A 23,007-nucleotide genomic window follows, 5' to 3' on the forward strand; every position below is an offset into this window, starting at 1 on the left:
TATGCAGGAAAATGCTGGGTCCTGTTTATGTATCCAGTTTGTTAGTCTATGTCTTTTTATTGGGAAATTGAGTCCATTGATGTTAAGAGATATTAAGTAATAGTGATAGTTGCTTCCTGTTATTTTTGATGTCATTTTTATGTTTGCATGGCTATCTTCTTTTGGGTTTGTTGATAAATGTCTACTTTCTTGCTTTTTCTTCTAGCTTTCATAGTCTCTGATGAGAAGTCTGGTGTAATTCTGAAAGGTCTGTCTTTATATTTTACTTGACTTTTTCTCTTACTGCTTTTAATATTCTTTCTTTGTTTTGTGCATTTGGTGTTTTGATTATTATGTGACAGGAGGAATTTCTTTTCTCATTCAATTTATCTGGAATTCTGTAGACTTCTTGCATGTTTATGTGCATCTCTTTCTTTATTTTGAGGAAGTTTTCTTCTATAATTTTGTTGAAGACATTTACTTGCCCTTTAAGTTGGAAATCTTTACTCTCCTTTATACCTATTATCCTTAGGTTCGGTCTTCTCATTGCATTCTTGATCTCTGGGATATTTTGGGTTAGGATCTTTTGGCTTTCTAAAAAAATTTTTGACTGTTGTGTCATTGTTTTATATGGTATCTTCTACACCTGATATTCTGTCTTCTATCTCTTCATTGTTTTGGTGATGCTAACATCTATGGCTTCTGATCTCTTTCCAAGGGTTTCTATCTTCAATGTTGTCTCTCTTTGTGATTTCTTCATTGATTTTATTTCCATTTTTAGATTCTGGATTGTTTATTCAGTTCCTTCACCTGTTTGGTTGTGATTTCTTTTAATTCTTTAAGAAGCTTTTGTGTTTCCTCTTTAAGGACTCTTCCCTGTTTACCTGTGTGCTCCTGTATTTTTTTAAGGGAGTTATTTATGTTTCTCTTAAAGTTCTCTATCATCATTATGAGATGTGATTTTAAGTCAGATTCTTGCTTTTCTTTTGTGTTTGGATAACCAGGGCTTGCTGTGGTAGAAGAACTGGGTTCTAATTATGCCAAGCCACTTTGGTTTCTGATGCTTATATTCTTGCCCTTGCCATTCACCATCAGGTTATCTCTGGTGTTAGCTGTTATTACTTTCTCTGATTGTGGCTTGTCCCTCCTGCAAGCCTCTGTGTCAGTTCTCTCTGGGAGGAATTTAGGTATGGAGAGCTATGGTGCATGGTCAGCCCTAGGGTGCAGACTGAAACCAAAAGGTTCTTGTCACTAGATGTTCCTTTGTTCCTGTGTCCTGATACTTCTGGGAGGGTCCTTCTTGGCCCAGGATTTTGAAGGAAAGTGGCTGGCCATACCTGTACTCACTGGTGTGTTTGCACTCCTGGGATACCAACTCTCTTTTGGTGGTATTTGTGTATGTAGCACTGTCACAGGATCAGATCCAGGTGTAGATAGAAATCAGAAGGTCCTGTACCAGGTCACTCCTTGTTTCCTTTGTCCTGAGGGTAGATTGGGTTCCTCAGAGTATCAGTGGTGGTCTCACCTGTGCTCACAGGCTTGCTGTAGATCTTTCTTGGAGCTATTTGTGTATGGAGCCCTGTGGCACAAGATCAGCTCTGGGTGCACACTAAAACAGGAAGTTATTAATTTTATTTTCATTTTCAGGTCTTGAACAGTTTTATTCATTTCCTTCCACTTGCTATTTGTCTTTTCACGAATTCCTTCAAGGGATTTATTCATTTCACCACACAATTAGTTTTTTCTTTGATTTCTTTAGTGTATCTCTTAATTTCCTCCTTAAGGACTGCTATCATATTTTTACAAATGGTATTAAGGCCTTTTCCTTGTCCTTTTGAGATTTTAGAATATTCAGGGCCTACTATGGTAGATTTCCTGGGCTCTAGTGGAGACGTATTCTCCTGGCTGTTACTGATTGTATTTTTATGCTAGTGTCTAGGCATCTTTATGTGGGATGTTTATAGATTTCAATGTTGATATCTTATTTTTGTCTTTGAGGATTGTGGGTTTTATTTCTTGGTTTCTTTTCTATTTAGATTTTAGGACAGTATAATGGCTGTGTGTTGCTTGTCAGTAAATTTTCTAGGGACCCAATATTTGTGGCCACTGGGTGTTCCAGTTAAAATGTGCTTCTAAATATTGGTAGCTAATACTTAAGAATAGGGATTGGGTAGGGTTTCACAGGATTTCACAGGAGAGAGAAGAGTAAATTCTTCAACTTGGATCAGATTTAATCTCCTTAGATGGATGGTAGACAGATAAGAGAAGTCACCCAAGAAAGGCTGATATAGTGCTGAGGATTAGATTGGGGGTTAGATATGGAGGAACTGAAAGAGAGGGGAAGATCTGCAGTTAGTCAACCTGATTTGTTGGTAGGAGTGGTTTGTTGTTAGCTGGGGTTGTCTGCTGGTGTTCAAGTCTAGGGAAAAAAAAAACTTGTTGTAGGAATATAAGAGTGTTAGCTTTTCTCCCCTTAAGTAATGTGAAAACTAATCAGATAGGTAAAGAGTCTAACCTTCATTGGTTCTAACCATATCTGACTAAAGTATGTGGTGTCTTTAGTAATATGGTCTTATCATCTAGTGATAATGGGCAATTAAGAGGAGTGGTAAGAACCTGAGACATTTTGGAGGGATCTGGGGTAACCATGGCCAATAACTCAAATAAAGGTATTCTATACTTGGCACTTGGATTCTTGTTTACAACTTACTGCTTGTAGAGTAGCTATTATTATAGTAGAGTATATATTAAAGATTTGTTTATTTTATGTATTGAGTACACTGTAGCTGTACCTTCATGTGGTTGTTGGGAATTGAATTTTTAGGACCTCTGCTCACTCCAGTCAACCTGGTTCACTGCGTTTGCCCCCCCATCTCCCATTTGCTCCTGTCGGCCCACTCTCTCTGGTTAACTACATTTGCTCTGGTTGGCCCTGCTCTCTCTGGTCAACTCTGCTCACTCAGTTTCTATTCACTCCATCCTAAAGATTTATTTATTATTATACATAAGTACACTGTAGCTGTCTACAGACATGCCAGAAGAGGGCATCAGATCTCATTACAGGTGGTTGTGAGCCCCCATCTGGTTGCTGCAATTTGACCTCAGGATCTTTGGAATAGCTCTTACCTGCTGAGCCATCTCACCAGCCCTTAAATTATGTTTTTAATTAGGTTGTAAAATATTAGATTTCTATGTGGATTTTCCATACACTCCTCACTTTGGGTAATAATCCCCAATCCAAGCCTTGCAGCCCTCTTATCTCATTCTTGCTGAATAATGGCCCTATTGGAACCATTCTCACTCAAGCCACCACATTCTATTCCCTGGCCCCCATAGACTTATATGCATAATGTAATACAAAATTTATTCAGTACAACTTCAAACTACCCATAGGCTTTTAAAATCTCAGCACTATTTTAAAGTTCAAAGTTTCTCCCGAGACTTAAGGAAATCTTTTAACTATAACTCCCTGTAGGATCAAAATAACAAAGAAAATCACATACTTCAACATACAATGGCATATAATATACACTATCATTATAAAAGGGAGGAAAGGGAGTATAGTAAGGAAATAGTAGATGAAATCAATACCAAAAACTTGTAGGGTAAATTTCAGAGCTCCATGTCTGGTATCAGATGGCTCTTCCCTTCCAACTTTGCTGACAGTAATATACCTCTCTCTCTTAGGTTGTTTCTATACTCTCTGTGCAGTTCTCCTTGGGAGGTACACCATGGCTCTGGCATCTCCAATATCTTGGGGTCTCTGATGAAACTGAAATTTAACCTTCATAGATTCATGCAATGGCCTCTTAGGAACTCCATGCAGGAATACCCATGTCACACCCCTGGCACGAATGTCTCTCATTAACCACAGACAATGATTCAACCGTCCCCTTTTGTATCTTTGACTCTAAATTTAGAAGCATGTGGTGTGGTAGAAGCTACCAAATTCTTCTGCTTGGTGATACAAGAACCTGCCCTCCTCCTTGAGTTACAGTCACTTCTTTCCATTGTTGATGGTTTCCTTTGCAGCTTAAGCTTCCCTTTAATTTCAGATTTTAATTGCAGGGTTTTGCCATGAGGTTGCTACTCTTTTTGTTCCATTTAGAATCAGGACTTCCTTTAAACTTTCCATCTCTTGAATTACAAAACTTGGTACCAATATTACATTCCCTTTTTCTCTTTTTCTTCTTGAACTGAGCATTTTCCTTGCTTGTTTACTTTTTTACTGTAGATCTGCATAATAATGATCTATAATACTAATAACGATACTAATAACCAGAGTATATTAGGATACTAGCGAACATAGGACACAGTCAATACTGAGCTCCTTTACCAATAATGTTAATCCAAAACTTTTCTTATCTTCTGGCAAATTTTTTTTTTTTGGACTAGGGAAAACAGAAACCACATTTTTTTTTTTTTTTTGCAAAAAATACTAAAATACTAAAAGAATTGTTTCTAATATTTTCCCCTTCTAAAACCTCTTGAGCTGGGCCATAATCCTCATTGTTTTCAGCTCTACTGTCTTTTGTGCTCTTACTATGATGGCCCATTAAACTCTGCTTATAGCATTCAGTTGCTGTCTTACTCCAAAGTCCCCAAATAATCTAAAGTTCCCCAAACAACAGTTTGGTCAGGCCTGTCAGAGCAGTATCCCAGTTCCTGGTACCAAGCTCTGTCTCAGTTATTGTTCTATTTCTATAAAGAGACTACATGACCACTTTTATAAAAGGCAACTTTTATAAAATAAAGCATTTAATTAGGTACTTGCAGCCGGGCGTGGTGGCGCACGCCTTTAATCCCAGCACTCGGGAGGCAGAGGCAGGCGGATTTCTGAGTTCGAGGCCAGCCTGGTCTACAAAGTGAGTTCCAGGACAGCCAGGGCTACACAGAGAAACCCTGTCTCGAAAAACCAAAAAAAAAAAAAAAAAAAAAAATTAGGTACTTGCTTACAGTTTTAGAGGGTTGGTCCATGATCTTCAAGGTGAGAAACAGATAGGCATGGCACTGGGGAAGTAGTTGAAAGCTTTACAACCTATTCTGCTGGGGGCTTCAAAAGGGCTTTTGAAATCTCAAAGCCTCCCAGTCCTCCTCAGTGGTTCTAAGTGAGAACCAAGCATTCAAATGTATGAGCCTACATATTTTCAACCACAAGTCATTTGAATATAAATCCAGGAATGGTATAGTTGAGTCATACAGTTCAATTTCTGTTTTTGCCTGCTTTATGTATGTGTATCATGAGCCTGAAGTGCCTTCAATGTCCAGTAGAGGGAGATGGATTCCTTAGAACTGGAAATATGAAGAGTTGTGGGCTGCCATTTGACTGCTGGGAACTGAATCTGTGTGCTTTGCAAGAACAAGTGCTCTTAAGTGCTGAGCCATCTCTATAGCCACCAACATTTTATTTTTAAAACTTTGTTCTCGAATCCACAGTCATAATTACTGAGCAACTCTTTTAGCTCACGTAAGAGTCCAGGACACAGGAGATAAGGGACCTTACACCATCATTGGTGGAGACAAACTGCCCTGAAAAGAGCAACAATTTATTTGAGAATTTGTAATGAACACAGAGCAAACGCTGGAGTCATATGTGGGAGCCTATTAGTATTTGCTTATACATAAATATCTGTAATAGTGTCCATTGTGCATGGCCCCTCAGTTCCTTGCATTTAAAGCACTGTAGGAAACTGGAAAGCTTGTTATACACTGCTTAGGAAGTTTTTCTACATCACTTGAAAAGCAAATCCTTATAATTTAAACTCTGATCATGAAAATAAAGGTCACAAAATATGCTATAATCAAGGTTTGATGTCTGTGATACATAATAAAGAAATATAAAATTCACTGTCCTTGAAGTGAGCAGGTATGGCTGCTGTTTCACATGTGTGTCAGTAGGTGGCAGAGATGAGAGAGGTTATGTCTATGCTCAGTGTTCTGACCTCTGAACATCTGAATGAGTAGGAACCTAACATTCCTTAAAAAGAGAGAGCTTGAGATGACTACAAGCCCAGTGCCAGATGACCCAGACAAGGTACCTAGTTTGACGCCAAACAGGCCTTAGGGGCACAGACTGTTTGAGATGACCCATCTTTGGTACCATAATGCATGAATGGGGCATAACACTCCCTGAGACCACTCCTGAGATGATCCCATTCATTCATAGATCCCAGGAGCCACTAAGAGGAGCCAGTAAGTGGTGGATAAAAGGGAAACAAAGAGAAACAGAGAGATGCGAACACAATGAAGACAGGCAAAACTGGAGCCTTGAGGATAATGAAATATACCTTGATTTTGAGTAGCCAGTGATGCCACCTGGGACCATCGTGGGGTCTTGGCATGTGCTGCCTCTGCAGACCACCTGGGCAACACAGTAGAGCTAGTTCTGGATGTAGGCGATCTGGCCTTGAGGGTGTGAGCATGTGAGAGCCAGTCCTGCCTTTTGTCTGCTATGTGGTGACATGGGTAAGGGAGTGATCCCCCTTCTCCTTTACATTTGCCCATGGCAGCATGGCATGGGGGAGGAGAACTGGAGCAGTGAGGGCATGATACCCCCTGACACCCTTTTACCCTGTCACCTATTGTATGAGGAAGAGCTGGTCCTGGGGTCCTGAGAGTGGGAAAGATGGCCCTGAACCTCCCCTGCTGCAACCAGCACCTCACCTAGGTAGCAGGGTAGAGATGGCCCTGGTTGCATGAGGCAGACCATCTCAGATAGCTGTCAGTCCCAGATTCAGGGATTTGAATGCTCATCCCAGCATCTACCCATTGATGAACTGGTAAAATGCATGAAGAGGCTGGTCCTACAGATCCAAAACTACAGGCTCTCCATGTCAGAGGGCAACAACAGGATATCTGAGAGGGGTCTCATTGAGGTTCCAGTATTGATAGACTAGCAGAGGTCTTGTACCAGAGCAATGAGTCATTCTGATGCACATTTGCAAGCAAAGAAGTCTGAACACTGTTACATTCTACAACTTCCACCATGAGATTTTCTCCCTTTGTTGGGAAAGTCGCCATGTTACTGAGGATGAGGTTGAAGTTCTGATACTTCTGCTTTTACCTTTCCAGTGGTCAGCTTGGACCTGCCACACCTGTGTCAGGTATTTATATGGGCATATTTTAAAACTCATTTGGTGAATACCAAGAAACTTAGAAGTTGTATTATATTGGCTTTTTTTGGTGAGAAATTATTACAATATTTCCATGTGGTACTAACATTTTACACTCTGACCAGCAATAAATATGAATCCCTAGGAATTAAGATTGTCTTTGAATTTTATGATATTAGTGTTTGAGATTTTGGCTGTTCTAATAGTTTTGTAACAGTGTTTCATTGTTATAATTTGCAACTTTCCAATCAGCTGCAGCAGTGAGGAACTTTTCATTGGATCATTCGCCATTTTCATATTGTTGGTGAGATGGATGCTCAGATCTTTTGCCCCATTTTTACTTTCTTATAGTTGAATTTTAAATGTTCTTTAACACTTTGAACAATCATTCTTTATCAGGAACATCTTTTGCAAGTATATCTCTCCCTACTTGTGGCTTATCTTTTATTTCTTTTTTTTTTTTACATTTATTTATCTGTAAGTGTGTGTGTGTGTGTGTGTGTGTGTGTGTGTGTGTGTGTGTGTAGAGGTAAGGGGACAACCTGAGGGAGTCAGTTCTTACCTGTAACCGTGTGTGACTTGGATACTGAACTCAGGTCATCTGGCTTCTTGGCAAGTACCTTTATTCTCTGAGCTGTCACAACAGCTATTTCTTATAATGGCAATGTTTGGACTGTACATGACCTTAGCACTAATGATGTACAGTTTACGAGCTACTTTTTTCACTTATTGGACCCTGGTGATTGTCTAGAGTGCTGTCATGACAAAAGTCATTAAGATTTTTGAGAGGAGATATCTTTTTAGGAGTTTTTATGGATTTTTATTTTACACTTAGATCTATGTTTTGGTCTCAGTCAGTTTTTGTGATGGGTTAAAGTACTGATTTTATTGTGGACTTTTAGTACGTGTCGTTAGCCATTTGTAGCATTCCCTGCTGGAAGGACTCCATTATCCATCACATTGCTTTCATTTCTTTGTCAAGCTTATATTTGTATGGCCGTTTCTGTGCTCCTCTGTACCATGGTATTTATCTACTGTAGGCTTCATTGTGAGTTTTAGAGTGGAGTAAAATCATTACTCTGTATCTTCTTATTTATGTGTTGGAAAGCACTTACAAGTTAACAACATTTTGCATGGATGTGAAAAAATATTTCTTTCATTTTTTTCACAGCAAAGTTTTTCTCACACTTGTAAGTCTCATTAGACTTACATTATTTTGCTTTGGAAATAATAATGGCAATAATACTGCTTTTCAGTTTAAACTTGACTTGCTTAGTGCTTGCTCATACAAACATAATTGACTTTGCATATTAGCCTTCTATTACGCAACTTTGTTGTCATTGGTCTCAGAAGTTTTTACTTCAATTTTTCAGTTTTCCTACATAGACAATCTGCCATCTATATCATGTTGATTTATGTTTAAAATTTTACTTATTTGTTCATATTTTTGTGATTATAAGGGTAGAACTTAGGGCACCAACACTGGGACTCAGCTCACAGCAGTTTCCACACTTATTCAGGAGCAGCAGACCATGAGAGGACCATTTCAACTGGTTCTCTTTGCTTTGTCATCTCTTTTGCACATGTTCCATTTAACTCAACATTAAATCACCCTTTCATTACTGCTTTGCTCATATCTTGCTGTAATATGTGCAGGGACATAGCTCTCTTCTTACAATTCCAAGGTTCAGACCCCATTACCATTCTTTTAAATCTAATCTCTTCTAGTTACTAGCAAAAGTAAATTTCTATAACAGCAAATCTGACCCTGGCTTTATTCTTGTTTTATTGCAAGCCTTGTGACCCTGAGGCCTTACATGTTTTTCCTGTCACCCCAGGGCAGCATTGGGAAATACAGAAAACGTGATTGTCTATGTCAAATTGCAGAGCACTTTCTGTTGTGTTCAGAAGAACTGAACATTTTCTTTATCTAATTTCCATGCCTGATAGAAGGAAATTCCACAGGAGCAATGGGGAGCTGGCAGCAAAAAAACAGCAGCAGCAGCAGCAACAACAACAACTACAAACGTAATGATAGACTCTGCCCTGTTAATATTTTCACCTTTGTCTGCTGTTTTTGAATCTTAAATCTCAGTAACCAGTTGGAAAGTAAACAGTATATACACTTTTTTTTTTTTGAGACAGGGTTTCTCTGTAGCTTTGACTGTTGTGGAACTTGTTCTAGAGACCTAGCTCATTTTGATCTCAGGGATCAGCCTGCCTATGTCACTGCCTCTGAGTGCTGGGATTAAAGGTGTGTGCCACCACTCCCAAACAAGTTTAGGAATTTTAAAATGAGAATTTGTCTACAAATAGTAAAGCTCAAATAGTATATATAAGAATGATTTTTTTACATCTAGTCATAAAATATACAATACCTATAATAAAATTTGAATTATTTAATAAACATCATGTCTTATATACATAGTCTTATGTACTCAATACACAAATACTTAGCCACATATGATTGTATAATTTTCATTCTCGTTATTCCAGGGCAGTTTAGTTTGTAAATAATACCTGCTCAATGAATGAGAGCTGGCTGAAAGGGAAGGAAAATAGTAATATGAAAGAAAATCTCATACATACATACAAAGGCATTTTCAGCGCACCATAAAAATTTACTGAATGTTAAACATAGCCCACTATAAAGTAGTTCATGCATACAAAGTGATTTACAAGAAAAATTTTCTTGTTCATATAAATTCTCTCAAGTTCAAGTGGATTTCTTTGGTACATGGCAGGATCAAGGTCCCAGAGAATTAAAACCTCTGCATTTAAAGTTACTGCTCCAAGAAAGATCTGTTGTTATGTCTCCCTTTTCATTTCTAATTTTGTTAAATAGGATGCTGTCCCTGTGCCCTCTAGTGAGTCTGGCTAAGGGTTTATCTATCTTGTTGATTTTTCTCAAAGAACCAGTTCCGCGTTTGGTTAATTGTTTGAATAGTTTTTCTTGTTTCCACTTGGTTGATTTTGCCCCTGATTTTGATTATTTCCTGCCATCTACTCCTCTTGGGTGAATTTTCGTCCTTTTTTTCCTAGAGCTTTTAGATGTGTTGTCAAGCTGCTAGTGTGTGCTCTCTCTAGTTTCTTTTTGGAGGCACTCAGAGCTATGAGTTTCCCTCTTAGAAATGCTTTCATTGTGTCCCATAGGTTTGGGTATGTTGTGACTTCATTTTCATTAAACTCTGAAAAGTCTTTAATTTCTTTCTTTATTCCTTCCTTGACCAAGGTATTTTTGAGAAGAGTGTTGTTCAGTTTCCACGTGAATGTTGGCTTTCCATTATTTATGTTGTTATTGAAGATAAGCCTTAGTCCATGGTGGTCTGATAGGATGCATGGGACAATTTCAATATTTTTGTATCTGTTGAGGCCTGTTTTGTGACCAATTATATGGTAAGTTTTGGAGAAGGTCCCGTGAGGTGCTGAGGAGAAGGTATATCCTTTTGTTTTAGGATAAAATGTTCTGTAGATATCTGCCAGATCCATTTGATTCATAACTTCTGTTAGTTTCACTGTGTCCCTGTTTAGTTTCTGTTTCCACAATCTGTCCATTGATGAAAATGGTGTGTTGAAGTCTCCCACTATTATTGTGTGAGGTGCAATGTGTGCTTTGAGCTTTACTAAAGTGTCTTTAATGAATGTGGCTGCCCTTTCATTTGGAGCATAGATATTCAGAATTGAGAGTTCCTCTTGGAGGATTTTACCTTTGATGAGTATGAAGTGTCCCTCCTTGTCTTTTTTGATAACTTTGGGTTGGAAGTCTATTTTATTCGATATTAGAATGGCTACTCCAGCTTGTTTCATCAGACCATTTGCTTGCAAAATTGTTTTCCAGCCTTTCACTCTGAGGTAGTGTCTGTCGTTTTCCCTGAGATGGGTTTCCTGTAAGCAGCAGAATGTTGGGTCCTGTTTGTGTAGCCAGTCTGTTAGTCTATGTCTTTTTATTGGGGAATTGAGTCCATTGATATTGAGATATTAAGGAAAAGTAATTGTTGCTTCCTTTTATTTTTGTTGTTAGAGTTGGCATTCTGTTCTTGTGGCTGTCTTCTTTTTGGTTTGTTGAAGGATTACTTTCTTGTTTTTTCTAGGGCTTGATTTCAGTCCTTGTATTGGTTTTTTTCTGTTATTATCCTTTGAAGGGCTGGATTTGTGGAAAGATAATATGTGAATTTGGTTTTGTCGTGGAATACTTTGGTTTCTCCATCTATGGTAATTGAGAGTTTGGTCGTGCATAGTAGCCTGGGCTGGAATTTGTGTTCTCTTAGTGTCTGTATATCATCTGTCCAGGCTCTTCTGGCTTTCATAGTCTCTGGTGAAAAGTCTGGTGTAATTCTGATAGGCCCGCCTTTATATGTTACTTGACCCTTCTCCCTTACTGCTTTTAATATTCTATCTTTATTTAGTGCATTTGTTGTTCTGATTATTATGTGTCTGGAGGAATTTCTTTTCTGGTCCAGTCTATTTGGAATTCTGTAGGCTTCTTGTATATGCATGGGTATGTCATTCTTCAGTTTTGGGAAGTTTTCTTCTATAATTTTGTTGAAGATATTTGCTGGCCCTTTAAGTTGAAAATCTTCATTCTCATGAACTCCTATTATCTGTAGGTTTGGTCTTCTCATTGTGTCCTGGATTTCCTGGATGTTTTGAGTTAGGATCTTTTTGCGTTTTGTATTTTCTTTGATCGTTGTGCCGATGTTCTCTACCGAATCTTCTGCATCTGAGATTCTCTCTTCCATCTCTTGTATTCTGTTGCTGATGCTCACATCTATGGTTCCAGATTTCTTTCCTAGGGTTTCTATCTCCAGCATTGCCTCACTTTGGGTTTTCTTTATTGTGTCTACTTCCCTTTTTAGGTCTTGGATGGTTTTATTCAATTCCATCACCTGTTTGGTATGTTTTCCTGCAATTCTTTAAGGGATTTTTGTGTTTCCTCTTTAAGGTCTTCTACCTGTTTAGCTGTGTTCTCCTGTATTTCTTTAAGTGAGTTATTAAAGTCTTTCTTGTTGTCCTACCATCATCATGAGATATGCTTTTAAATCTGGGTCTAGCTTTTCGGGTGTGTTGGGGTGCCCAGGATTAGGTGGGGTGGGAGTGCTGCGTTCTGATGATGGTGAGTGGTCTTGATTTCTGTTAGTAGGATTCTTATGTTTGCCTTTCGCCATCTGGTAATCTCTGGAGCTAGTTTTTATAGTTGTCTCTGGTTAGAGCTTGTTCCTCAGGTGATTATGTTAGCCTCTATCAGCAGACCTGGGAGACTAGCTCTCTCCTTAGTTTCAGTGGTCAGAGTACTCTCTGCAGGCAAGCTCTCCTCTTGCAGGGAAGGTGCCCAGATATCTGGTGTTGGAACCTGCCTCCTGGCAGAAGTTGTGTTCCACTCACCAGAGGTCTTAATATCCTGTGGGGGATCCTGTTTGGGTCCTTGTGGGTGTCCGGAGACTCTGCGGGCAAGGAACCCAGGTGCTGGAGTGGACCGGAAGGAACTTGTGCCCCTGATCAGGCCGGGTTATCTGCTTCCCTAGTTAATGTAGTCTCAGGTCCCTCCATGTGCTCTCTTCTAGTATTATCTTATTATAAGTGCCTTTTAAGATTGAATTCTACATAGCTAAGCCTTTGCCAGTGTTCCAACATCCTAGAAAGACCTTGAAGCCGACAACTTGGAATTAAGTAGGAATTCAGTAAGGAAGTTACCTATTCAGTAAGTAATTAAGCATTACAAAGTACCAAGCTGGACTAGCTCAGCGCTACTCTGCAGAGTGTTTACTTGAGGCAGTAACCAGTTTTACCCAAACACAATGGCCTAGCAAATAGGTGTGTTTAACATGAGAAAAGTTAAGGAATCCCACTGAGACAGGTTTCTTCACTATGCCCAAAGAAATCAGGCAGAACTATAGAGCAGAAATAAATTTTATGCCTCAGTCCAACCTTTTTTTTTAATATTAATAACAGGGAGGAAATTTTGACCTCCACCCAGCCTGAAGCTGACTGAACCAGAACTTGACCTTGCTGCCAGTAAAGAGATTATCTAGGGTGGAGCCTCCCTAGATCACTCTTATTTTTCAGCCACATGAACTGGTGGGAACGGGCCTCCCCTTCCCCCTTTATAAGCGAAGTAGGCATTAAATATTTGAGCCTTGATCAGAATATTGTCTTGGCTCACTTCTCTCTTGTTCCCCTAGTTTCCCTTTCTTTCAGCACCAACCTGCCACTCAGGTGTATCCTGCCCATGTGAGCCGCTGGATGGCTCGCAACAGGGCAGAGCCTAGACAAAATGTTAACATTCCCCCATTTTGGTTTAGTTAAAAAAGAAAAATTAGGGGCTGGTGAGATGGCTCAGTGGGTAAGAGCACCCGACTGCTCTTCCGAAGGTCCAGAGTTCAAATCCCAGCAACCACATGGTGGCTCACAACCATCCGCAACGAGATCTGGCGCCCTCTTCTGGAGTGTCTGAAGACAGCTACAGTGTACTTACATATAATAAATAAATCTTAAAAAAAAAAAAGAAATCTAAAAAAAAAAATTAGAAAGAGGTGATGGTAAAGCAGGAATATGGTCATCATGATCTTTATTTAGCTACTTCCTGCTGAATTTGGGATCACGTGCCTCTAGGAAACCTAGGAAAATGGGTATGGGGATTTCCAGTTTCAGGAGATTTGACTGTTTCTGTGTTGTCTAGAGTCTGTGGAAAAATCTGTGAATATATATAGAGAGCTGGTCCAGTAGAAGCATCTGTATCTGTGAAAGCAGATTAGAGCATCTGGGGCTTGCTTCTCTGGAGCTGTCCTTGGTATAGTAAATGCCTGGACTTGACAAGATGCTGAAACACACACACACACACACACACACACACACACACACACACACACACACTATAGGTAGAAAATAAGGTTAAGTACATTTGGGAGAAAAAACATTTTCTTAGGTATACATTTGAAACCCTTAGGTCTTGGTGGCTGGGACTAAGTCTCAATTTCAGGCCACAGGAGAGAAATCCCACCCTCTGGAATAGGTATGTGTACTTATCTGGATGGAGTCTATTTGGTCCATGAGAGGTAGAGCTGAGTGAGTTTCCTATAGTTTATAAGTTTATAAAAGAGATAGATTTGTTAGCAACATGAACAGTAAGATGAGCTTAGGGAAGACAAAATAAAAAAAAAACTTTCATGGAGCAGAAGGAACAAGAATAGCTTTTTCCTTATGTCTAGGAGACTGAATGTACATAATGAGAAACAATTTAAAGTTTATAATTGAGAGACAAAGGGAACGCAAAACCTTGATCTTGTGAATACAGTTGATCATATAGCAAGAGAAACACCTTAAGTCTATAGTTAAAGTACGATCAAATGAAATGTATATTTGAATATGATAGCTGTTAGAATAAATTCAGCATGAGAAACACTTTGCATCTAGTTATAAGACAATCAAAGAAAACTTAAAATTTGAAATTGTGATTGTATAGTTAGATCATATAGTGGAATGTTTTATTAGGGTTAGACAAATTTATGAGAACTTGAATAACATTAGGACAGTGGCATAGCAAGAAGAGGAAATATGAAGCATTTAGTTACTGGAAACTGAGTTTTGGTAAGGAGTAACAGATTATATTTGTGAAAGCTTATATCTGAACCTGTGTGTTATTTATCATGATGTTTATAAGAAATATGACAGTTTTAGCTAGTTAACAATGTTATTAATGAGCAAATATAGTGGTCATAAGGAGCTAGATCTGTTTTCTATCTGTCAAGCTATATTAGCTGTCAATGTAGTCAGAAATCTTGGGAAGAATCAGTTCTAATCTTGGAGTCATGTTATAATTAAAAATGACAGAGTTCATCTATAGTCCACTACCTAAACAGTTCCCAGGATCTGGTGTTCTCCATGACAACTTGAGTAGAGTCAGTCTGGCTTTCTTTCTTTCTTTCTTTCTTTCTTTCTTTCTTTCTTTCTTTCTTTCTTTCTTTCTTTCTTTCTTTCTTTCTTTCTTTCTCTCTTTCTTTCTCTCTTTATTTCTCCCTATCTTTCTCCCTTTCTTTCTCCCTTTCTTTCTTTCTTTCTTTCTTTCTTTCTTTCTTTCTTTCTTTCTTTCTTTCTCTCTCTCTCTCTCTCTCTTTCCTTCCTTCCTTCCTTCCTTCCTTCCTTCCTTCCTTCCTTCCTTCCTTCCTTCTTTCTTTCTTTCTTTCTTTCTTTAAGATTATTTATTTTATATATGTGAGTACATTCTTGCTATCTTCAGGCATCCCAGAAGAGGGCCTGAGATCTCATTACAGATGGTTGTGAGCCAGCATGTGGTTACTGGGAATTGAACTTAGAACCTCTAGAAGAACAGTCAGTATTCTTAACCACTGAGACACCTCTCCAGCCAGTCTGGCTTTCACGCCCAGAAGATGAAGAGCTTTTTTTCTCTGTGGAATAGATACATATGAAACGAGAAATGACCTACTTTGACTTAGGCAATATGAAACATTTGAATCTCAGGGTATCTGGTTTTGTCCACAGTGTATATGCCCTGGAAGTGAGCAGGGCAATTGTGGTGTTTCTCAGTGGTTTGCATACCACAATCCCAGTAGACTCTTATCACCGTGCATATATCTTCTCAGAGACCTTTGGGGTAACTTTCAGGCTTTGGGAGTCTGTCATAAGCTTGAATATTAATATACTATCAGACTTCTGAGAAAATTGAAAGCAGTATCTATTAAGCACATCTGAGTTAGATAACCTGTGTTTGTTTAATTTCTTATTTGAGAATGCATATATTAAATAGAGTACACTATTGTGGGGTAAAAGTGGTGTCCTGTATCCAGTCCACAGGGCCACAGGGCTAGGCTGCTCGTGGAGGTGAATGTGGGAAGTTTGACTGCACACACCCCACACTGCATCAAGGTGGACATCAGGCTGTGAGAAGCTGCAGGACCCAGCTCTGGGGCTGGTGAGGCATAGTCCAAGGTTCTACCAACTCCCAGAGTTGGCTTGGGGTCCTGGCTCACACACAGACTAATTAATTTAATTTAGAGATATTGTTTGCTAGGTACTGTGAGACTGGCAGTTTCTCAGGTTCTTGGGCACCGCAGATGCCACTGGGTGCTGCAGAAGAGCTGGGGATGGAGTGGGCTCCCAAAAGGAAAAGGGGGCAGAAGGAGAGCTCTGGCTGGTTCCCGTGGGGAGGAGCGTTCTTGTTTTGCTTGGTGGGAGGCTTGGCTTGGTGGAAGCCATGGTTGAGCATGCTGGGAGGCTGCCTGGATGAGATTAGATGCTCATCTCTTTAGTGGAAGACTTGCTCCATTACTCCAGCATGGCAGATCCCGATGAGAAGAGACAGTCCATGGTTTTAAAGAGTTTATTGTAGAAAGGCAGAGAGAGCGAGAGAGTAGGGAAGTAGAGGCTGGCCATGGCCAGCTGGAGAGAAGGAGGAAGGCAAAGTGGAGAGAGGGGGAGCAAGAGGGCAAGAGAGAGACAAAAGAGTAAGAGAGTAAGAGTAAGAGAATAAGAGAGGGAGGAGGGGGCAAACAGCCCCTTTTAGAGTGGGCCGGGCCTACCTGGCTGTTGCAAGGTAACTGTGGGGGTAAAGTCCAGACAGAATACCAGGGGCTTGGGGCATTGCCCTACATGACTGATAGCTACAGAATTATGGAGCTGGGGCCTCATGTCAGGAGCCTAGTGTCTGGGATCATGGCAAACTTCCTTCCTTCCCTTGCAAAGTTATCTGCTGGGTCTCAGGGCTTTAAACCTATCTCAACCAGAAAACAGGCTGCCTTTCACATAACTTAAGACCAATAGGAAGTGACTTTGACAGGTTGCATTAGCAAAGGAAAAAAAACATTCTGCATTAGAGAGAAACAATTGGCTTAGAGTTGGTGCAGATGAGAATGGAAAGAAATCAGATCTGACAGCAATGGCATAAGCCAGGCAGTATTATGTCCATGCTACGGACTGAGCTGGCAGGCATGCAAGCCATGGGAACAGTAGCAGAGCACCAGCTCAGGGCTTCAGACTATGGACAAGTAGCACTGATCTTCTAAGGAAGAGCTGAGAATTCTCCATTTCTGACCTGGGCTGGTTCACCCCACTTAAGGCAACCTGGTGGTTCCCTGCCCCTGGGCAGTGGCACAACACACAGACATGTGCAGCTGACGACCAGGCTTATGCCCAGCTAGGGCTTGCAGTCTGAAGAGCGAGGAGCCACAATAAGGGACTGGCTTTGTTACTTCTCCACCACTACTGCCCCATTTTTCTGAGGACAGCTGGGGATGGTGTCATGGTGACAATGCTGTGTGTACAGATATCCAGCCTGCTGTAGGTCATGGGCAAAGTGGTGCCATGGGGAACCTCAGCTGGCAGGATGGAGGGAGGGCAGCATGTGCAGCAAGCAAGCTGGTCAGGATGATCAATGGCAGAGCAGGTGCCTAGATGGTCCCCTTCACCCCACCCCCATCAGCCACAGACAGAGATCATGCCCAAGCTACAAAACAGCTGAGTAGGGGGAGGTGGCAGTGGGGGAGCAGGGTGGAGTCCTGGGCATAAAAAGAGAGAGTGTGCATATGAGAGAGAGGGAGGAAGGGATCATGGGAAAGGCAGCATCTCAGCAAACAGTGTCCCAGGACAGAGTGCAAGGGTGAGCAAGAGAATAAAGTGGGGAGGAGCAACCCTACAGATTGCTAGCAGAATTGTTTTAAAAGTGTCAGTTAATTTAGAGATATTGTTTGCTAGGTACTGTGAATTAGACCTGGAAATACCAAAGTATAGGGACAAGGCATCATAGACCAACGCATTGGGTGTGAAAGTTATTAAAAACATTCCTACCAGTGTCCTGAGAATGAAATTTAATAACAAAATATAAATGCACATCCACGCTAGGTCATCATGGTGATGCTAGGGGCTGCAGTGAGTCCCAGAGTCACTCACTAAAGAGAGCAGCCAACCTAAGCTTAGGGATTTGTTTACAGCAGCAAGAGAAAACCACTTCTGAGAAGGGGGCAGAGTATCACCCAAGGGTTAAGAGTCCTAGAATGGAGGGTCAGTGACAAAACCAGTCATAAAGATTGAATTTCTCTGTCCTCAAGGGCAGGAGAGAGTTGGTTCTGAGCTCAAGAACACTCCCCTGGGACCAGGGAGACACTTATGTTGACCAGTTCGGAGAGGGTAGCTGACCAGTTTTCTGCAAGTTTGGGCTAGTAAGTGTTGTCTCTCCAAGTGGTAGCAGGCGAATGTGAATGTTCAGAATTTCTAAATCTGAGTCACGGGACCAGATTTTTATGTTTTATAGAAAGATAAGGAGAGAAGGAATATGGTTGGTGGGTGTGCAGTCAGGTGTGGGGGAAGGGAACGCCTTTGCAGGCTCATGCTGAGGCATCCCTTCCCCCTGAGGGACCAATCACATAGAATAGTTTATTCAGGGCATGGGGAGGGGAGTGGAGAGGGTAGCAGAAAAAGAGAAATGGGAGGGAGGGAGGGAGGGAGAGAGAGAGAGAGAGAGAGAGAGAGAGAGAGAGAGAGAGAGAGAGAGAGAGAGAGAGAGAGAGAGGAGGCTGGGCAGGAGCACATGGAGAGAGAGGGGGAGAAGAATAGGGAGAGAGGGGTAAGGAGCAAGAGGACAAGTGCTAGAGCAAGAAGACAAGAGAGAGTGGAAGGGGCAAGTGGCCCCTTTTTATAGTGAGTTAGTCAGGCACACCTGATTGTTGCCTGCTGTGGGGTGGAGCCTAGACAAAATGCTAATAGGAGGTCTGTGCTTCAAATCATACAATTCTAAGTTTAAGTATTGGGTGTTAACCCCTTGGTGCAACAGTGTTGAGAGACAGGAGCTTTAAGAGGTAAATTAATGGTACTATTAGAGCAAGTTTGAGTTCAGCCTCTTCTCTGTCTTGCTAATGCATTATGTACCTTTTTTTTCTGTAGCTGGTGCAGGGAGGCCTCACCATATGCAGCACTTTGATCTTAGGCTTTTCACTCTCCATAACCCCAGAGGTTAATCTATGTTTTTATATGTTGCTCGGTCTATAATCATTGAATCCACACATAATATACTGCAATAGTTGAATTGTTGGGGTCTTCCTTGGCATCTGTACTTTCATTCATTTCTTTCAGGTACAGAGTTGCTGAGAGTTTTATGACTCTCAGGAAAACCTAGATAGATTTTATGGTCTGCTTCAGAAGAGAAGGGGTAAATGAAGTTCCAGTTTCTATGGCCTGCCTGCTTCAGGGAAAGAAGGTAATACACTGAGGAAGGTGAGAGGCCTTCTGTTTATTTCAGCTTTAAATATTCAACATGCCCTGGTGCTGTATCTCAGATTAGCATTTCTTGTGCCTCTTCAGATATTAACACTCATTGGAGAAGTTACAGTTAATTGGGGAGGTACCCTCACCTCCTTCAGGTGCCCAGAGATCAGATGTGGAAATTCTTCTGTGGTTCATATGTGGACATTGGCTAGGGATGAGCCCTGAGATAGGCTTTTCTCCTGACCAGCTCTTATTACTTCTTAGCCCTAATTCCTGGAATCAGGTTATCAAACAATTGCTTGCAGTTGTCTCTTTTCCTCAAGTTGTGTTGCAGAGGATGACACTATCACCAGAAGTCACAGAATATCAGTCACCAAGGCACCTTTTACAATGGTAGAGACATGTTCAGTTAGTGAGTTTCCACTTTCTGAAGTCTGCTGGTAAACAGGTGAATAAATAAATACAAATCAGCATCATCATGATGACTATGAAGATTACAGCTACTGATGGCGAAAATAGCAAATTAGACCTGCTGGTGTGACTGATGCCCTGGTTTTCTTGAAGGACACAAGCCATTCCTTGCCTCCGTAACTTCATTTTACATTTAATTATGGGGAGTTGTCTTAGTCAGTGTTCTATTGTGAAGAGATGCCATGACCATGATAACTTTTATAAAGAAAAATATTTAGGTGGATCTTGCTTACAGTTTCAGAGATTTAGCCCATTATCATCATGGCAGAGAGCATAGTGGCAGGCATGCATGGTGCTGGAGAAGTAGTTGAGAACTACAACCTGATCCACAGCCAGAGAGACACTGGATCTGGCTTAGGCTTTTTGAAACCTGTTGTGCTAGACCAGTGGCTTACATGTCTGGGTTCTAGTCTGGAAAGGCATCTTGGAAACCTGGAAGAGAAGAGGGGGGACTAGGCGGCACGAGAGAGAGATGCAAACAAGACAAGGCTCTGTTCAAGGTTCGATTTTACTATTTCCGACACTCAGTTATGAAGCAGGGGAAGGGGCCTGATTCCCGCCAAATTATCTTGGAGTAAGGATGCAGGTGAACACGTGATAGCTCTGGAACAGCTAGTTGGCAGGCAGTGGCAGTGGGAGTGGCAGGATGATAGGGCGGCAAGCTCTGCCCCATGCTCTCTAACACTGAAACCTGAGCAAACAGGTTTCAGGCTGGGGAGGGGAGGTTACATCTCTTCCCTGTTGTTAATATAAAAAAAGAAAAGGCTGGGCTGAGGCATAAAATTAATTATGCTCAATAGTTCTGCCTGAATTCTTAGGGCTTAATGAAGAAACCTGTCTCCGTGGGATTTCTTAACTTTTCTATGGTAAACCATATCTGGATAAGACTATCCTTTCTGTCCTAGTAAACAACTAGCAGACTAGCCCAGAGATGTTGGCTCCGTCTTTTATAATGCTAATTAGTACTGAATAGATAACTTCCTAGTTGAATTCTAAGTAGTCAGCTACTCGGTCTCTCTAGGACTTTGGAACACTGGCTTAACTATATTAAGATTCAAATTTAAAAGGCACTATAGTAAGATAACAGTAAAGGAGAGCATGTGGATCCATACACCAGAAAAATGCAGGGTTAGGGTAAGAATGTACGGGTTAATGAGAATGCCAAGGCTCCAGGAGGTGAGCTTCTGTGAAACTCTTGCCTCATGAGTGCTTTTTAGGCTTCTCAGCCTGTCAAGCGGACCCCACTGGAGTGTGCATGGCATCTCCCCTGTACTTATTATTATTCAGCTGAAGTTCTAGGGTGACCTGCCTCTTCATAGCTACAGATCTCAAGAGTGCTCTAAAAATGAGTGGAAACACAGTGACTTACTAATAAAATAGTGCCAATAATAATAGCAAATAGGATTATATATTGAACCCAATCTAGGGGATTCAATGTACGTAGGTTATTTTTGAATCTATGGCCAATTCATCATTGTTCCAAGTGTCTAAGTAACTATTGCTAATAACTGAAATTTCTGCCTTTTTATCTCTAATAGTAAACCTAAATCTCAAATCAGACCTAAAGCCACAATACGTGCTGGAATGTCTTTAGAATGAAAATAGCAGCTGCCACCTGTACGCTCTTGGGGGCGGGGATGCACGCCCACTGCAGTCAGGCTGAAGGTGTTGATTGACCTGCTTGAAAAAGAGATCCAGACAATGAGAAAGTAACAATGCAAAGCTTCTTTTGAGGAAGTCCAGGTACTTTATTCACTTGCAAATTAGCAAGGCTCAAGCTCAGTCTCTGGGCTGGTTCTAGAATTAGTAAAAAGGCCAGAGACTCTCTGGAAGTGGGGGATGTGCTCTGAATTAACTTTGCTAGGTAATTAAGAATTTTAGTTATCTACAATATGAATCTCTAATATTGGACTAAATATTAGGCCAGTCTAAGATTGAGTTAGAGTGACTGGTTACAATGAAGAAAAGAGAAAAATTATTATGACTCTATTAAATGACTAATCTTATTAAGTCAGAATATACAGTCTCAGATGTATTATTGCCATAAAGTTAAAAGGCTAGAAGCTAGTCCAAACTGCAAAAATGGCAAGCAAGCATGGATCTAAAACATGAATCTAATTTAGTTTCCTAATCACTTCAATCAGGGCACTGAGTCAACTTACTTGCCAGCCTGTCACACGAATTAACCATCATGCTTCTACAGCATTCTGTGGAGAGAACCTGTTTTTCCCTTCCCTAATAAGGTAGCTGTTTAGGATCAATCTATAAGTCAATAAGTAGATCCTTCTAAGGTACTATAAAGCATTTATTAAATTCTTTGACATTTAAATTTCAAAAATTGAAAATAAAGGTATGATTTAAATAGTGTGCACGGGAATGCACTAAATAGTATGTATGGGAATATAATTTCCCCCCCTTTTTTTGTCTTTTAAGAAGTTAAAGTTTTAAAGTTTTACAATATTTAATCCTTCGACTTAATAACTTGCTGACAAAATATTTTAAATACTTGGCTGTAAAGGGGCAGTGATTAATTACACTTTCAATCATTTTTCTTAAGGAGCGGTTGTAACTAGAAAGCTTGAAAAGTTATTAAGAGTCACATGTGAATAATTTATTTATTTATTAACTAGAAATAAGAGCATTCATTTGTAGCAAATTATTAAGGAAAAGTCGTCAAGAACTAACACTATTATGTGGAAACAAGTATTAACTGAGGACACTAAAAGGAAAGAATTATACATGCACAATTTTTAAGAATATTAAAATATTATTTTAAACCATAGCTGTTATGAATATACAAAGAACGAAGTTATATATCCAATTTACCTTATATGTACGACCTATAATAACTGTCTGAGATATAAATCTATCCTAGCATTGTTTTAAAATGTCCAGGCAATTAGAACAATTTAATAAATGTCTGAAAACTGCCTTCTTAAAAGGACAGCATTATTTCTATGAGTTGTATATGCATAAGCAATTGCAAATTTGAGAATTAATAGTATCTGAGGGGCGAACAATCGTAAGCAATTGTGAGCTTTGAGATATAACATTGACTATTAATATACAAATTAAGGTTTGATTGTTCAGCATTTTAAAACACCATCTACAGCACACAACTAGATTATTTGTGCTGAAACAGGGGGAAACTTAAGAGACTAAACATGTGATCTAATTTACATTTACTTACATCTCATATAGGGGTTGTTATTAAACACAATAATTGGGATGTATG

General features: G+C 40.2%; 1 non-coding gene across 1 annotated transcript; it reads left to right on the top strand.

The window, feature by feature from the left end:
• The first annotated feature begins 5,825 nt into the window (after positions 1–5,825).
• Positions 5,826–5,955, top strand: LOC115032465 (small nucleolar RNA SNORA17). Its single transcript, XR_003838140.1, has one exon. It is a non-coding gene; the product is annotated as a small nucleolar RNA SNORA17 (small nucleolar RNA).
• The last annotated feature ends 17,052 nt before the right edge of the window (positions 5,956–23,007 follow it).

Source organism: Mus caroli, unplaced genomic scaffold (genome assembly GCF_978045245.1).
Source record: "Mus caroli unplaced genomic scaffold, Mus_caroli_1 scaffold_1, whole genome shotgun sequence".
NCBI lineage: Eukaryota > Metazoa > Chordata > Mammalia > Rodentia > Muridae > Mus > Mus caroli.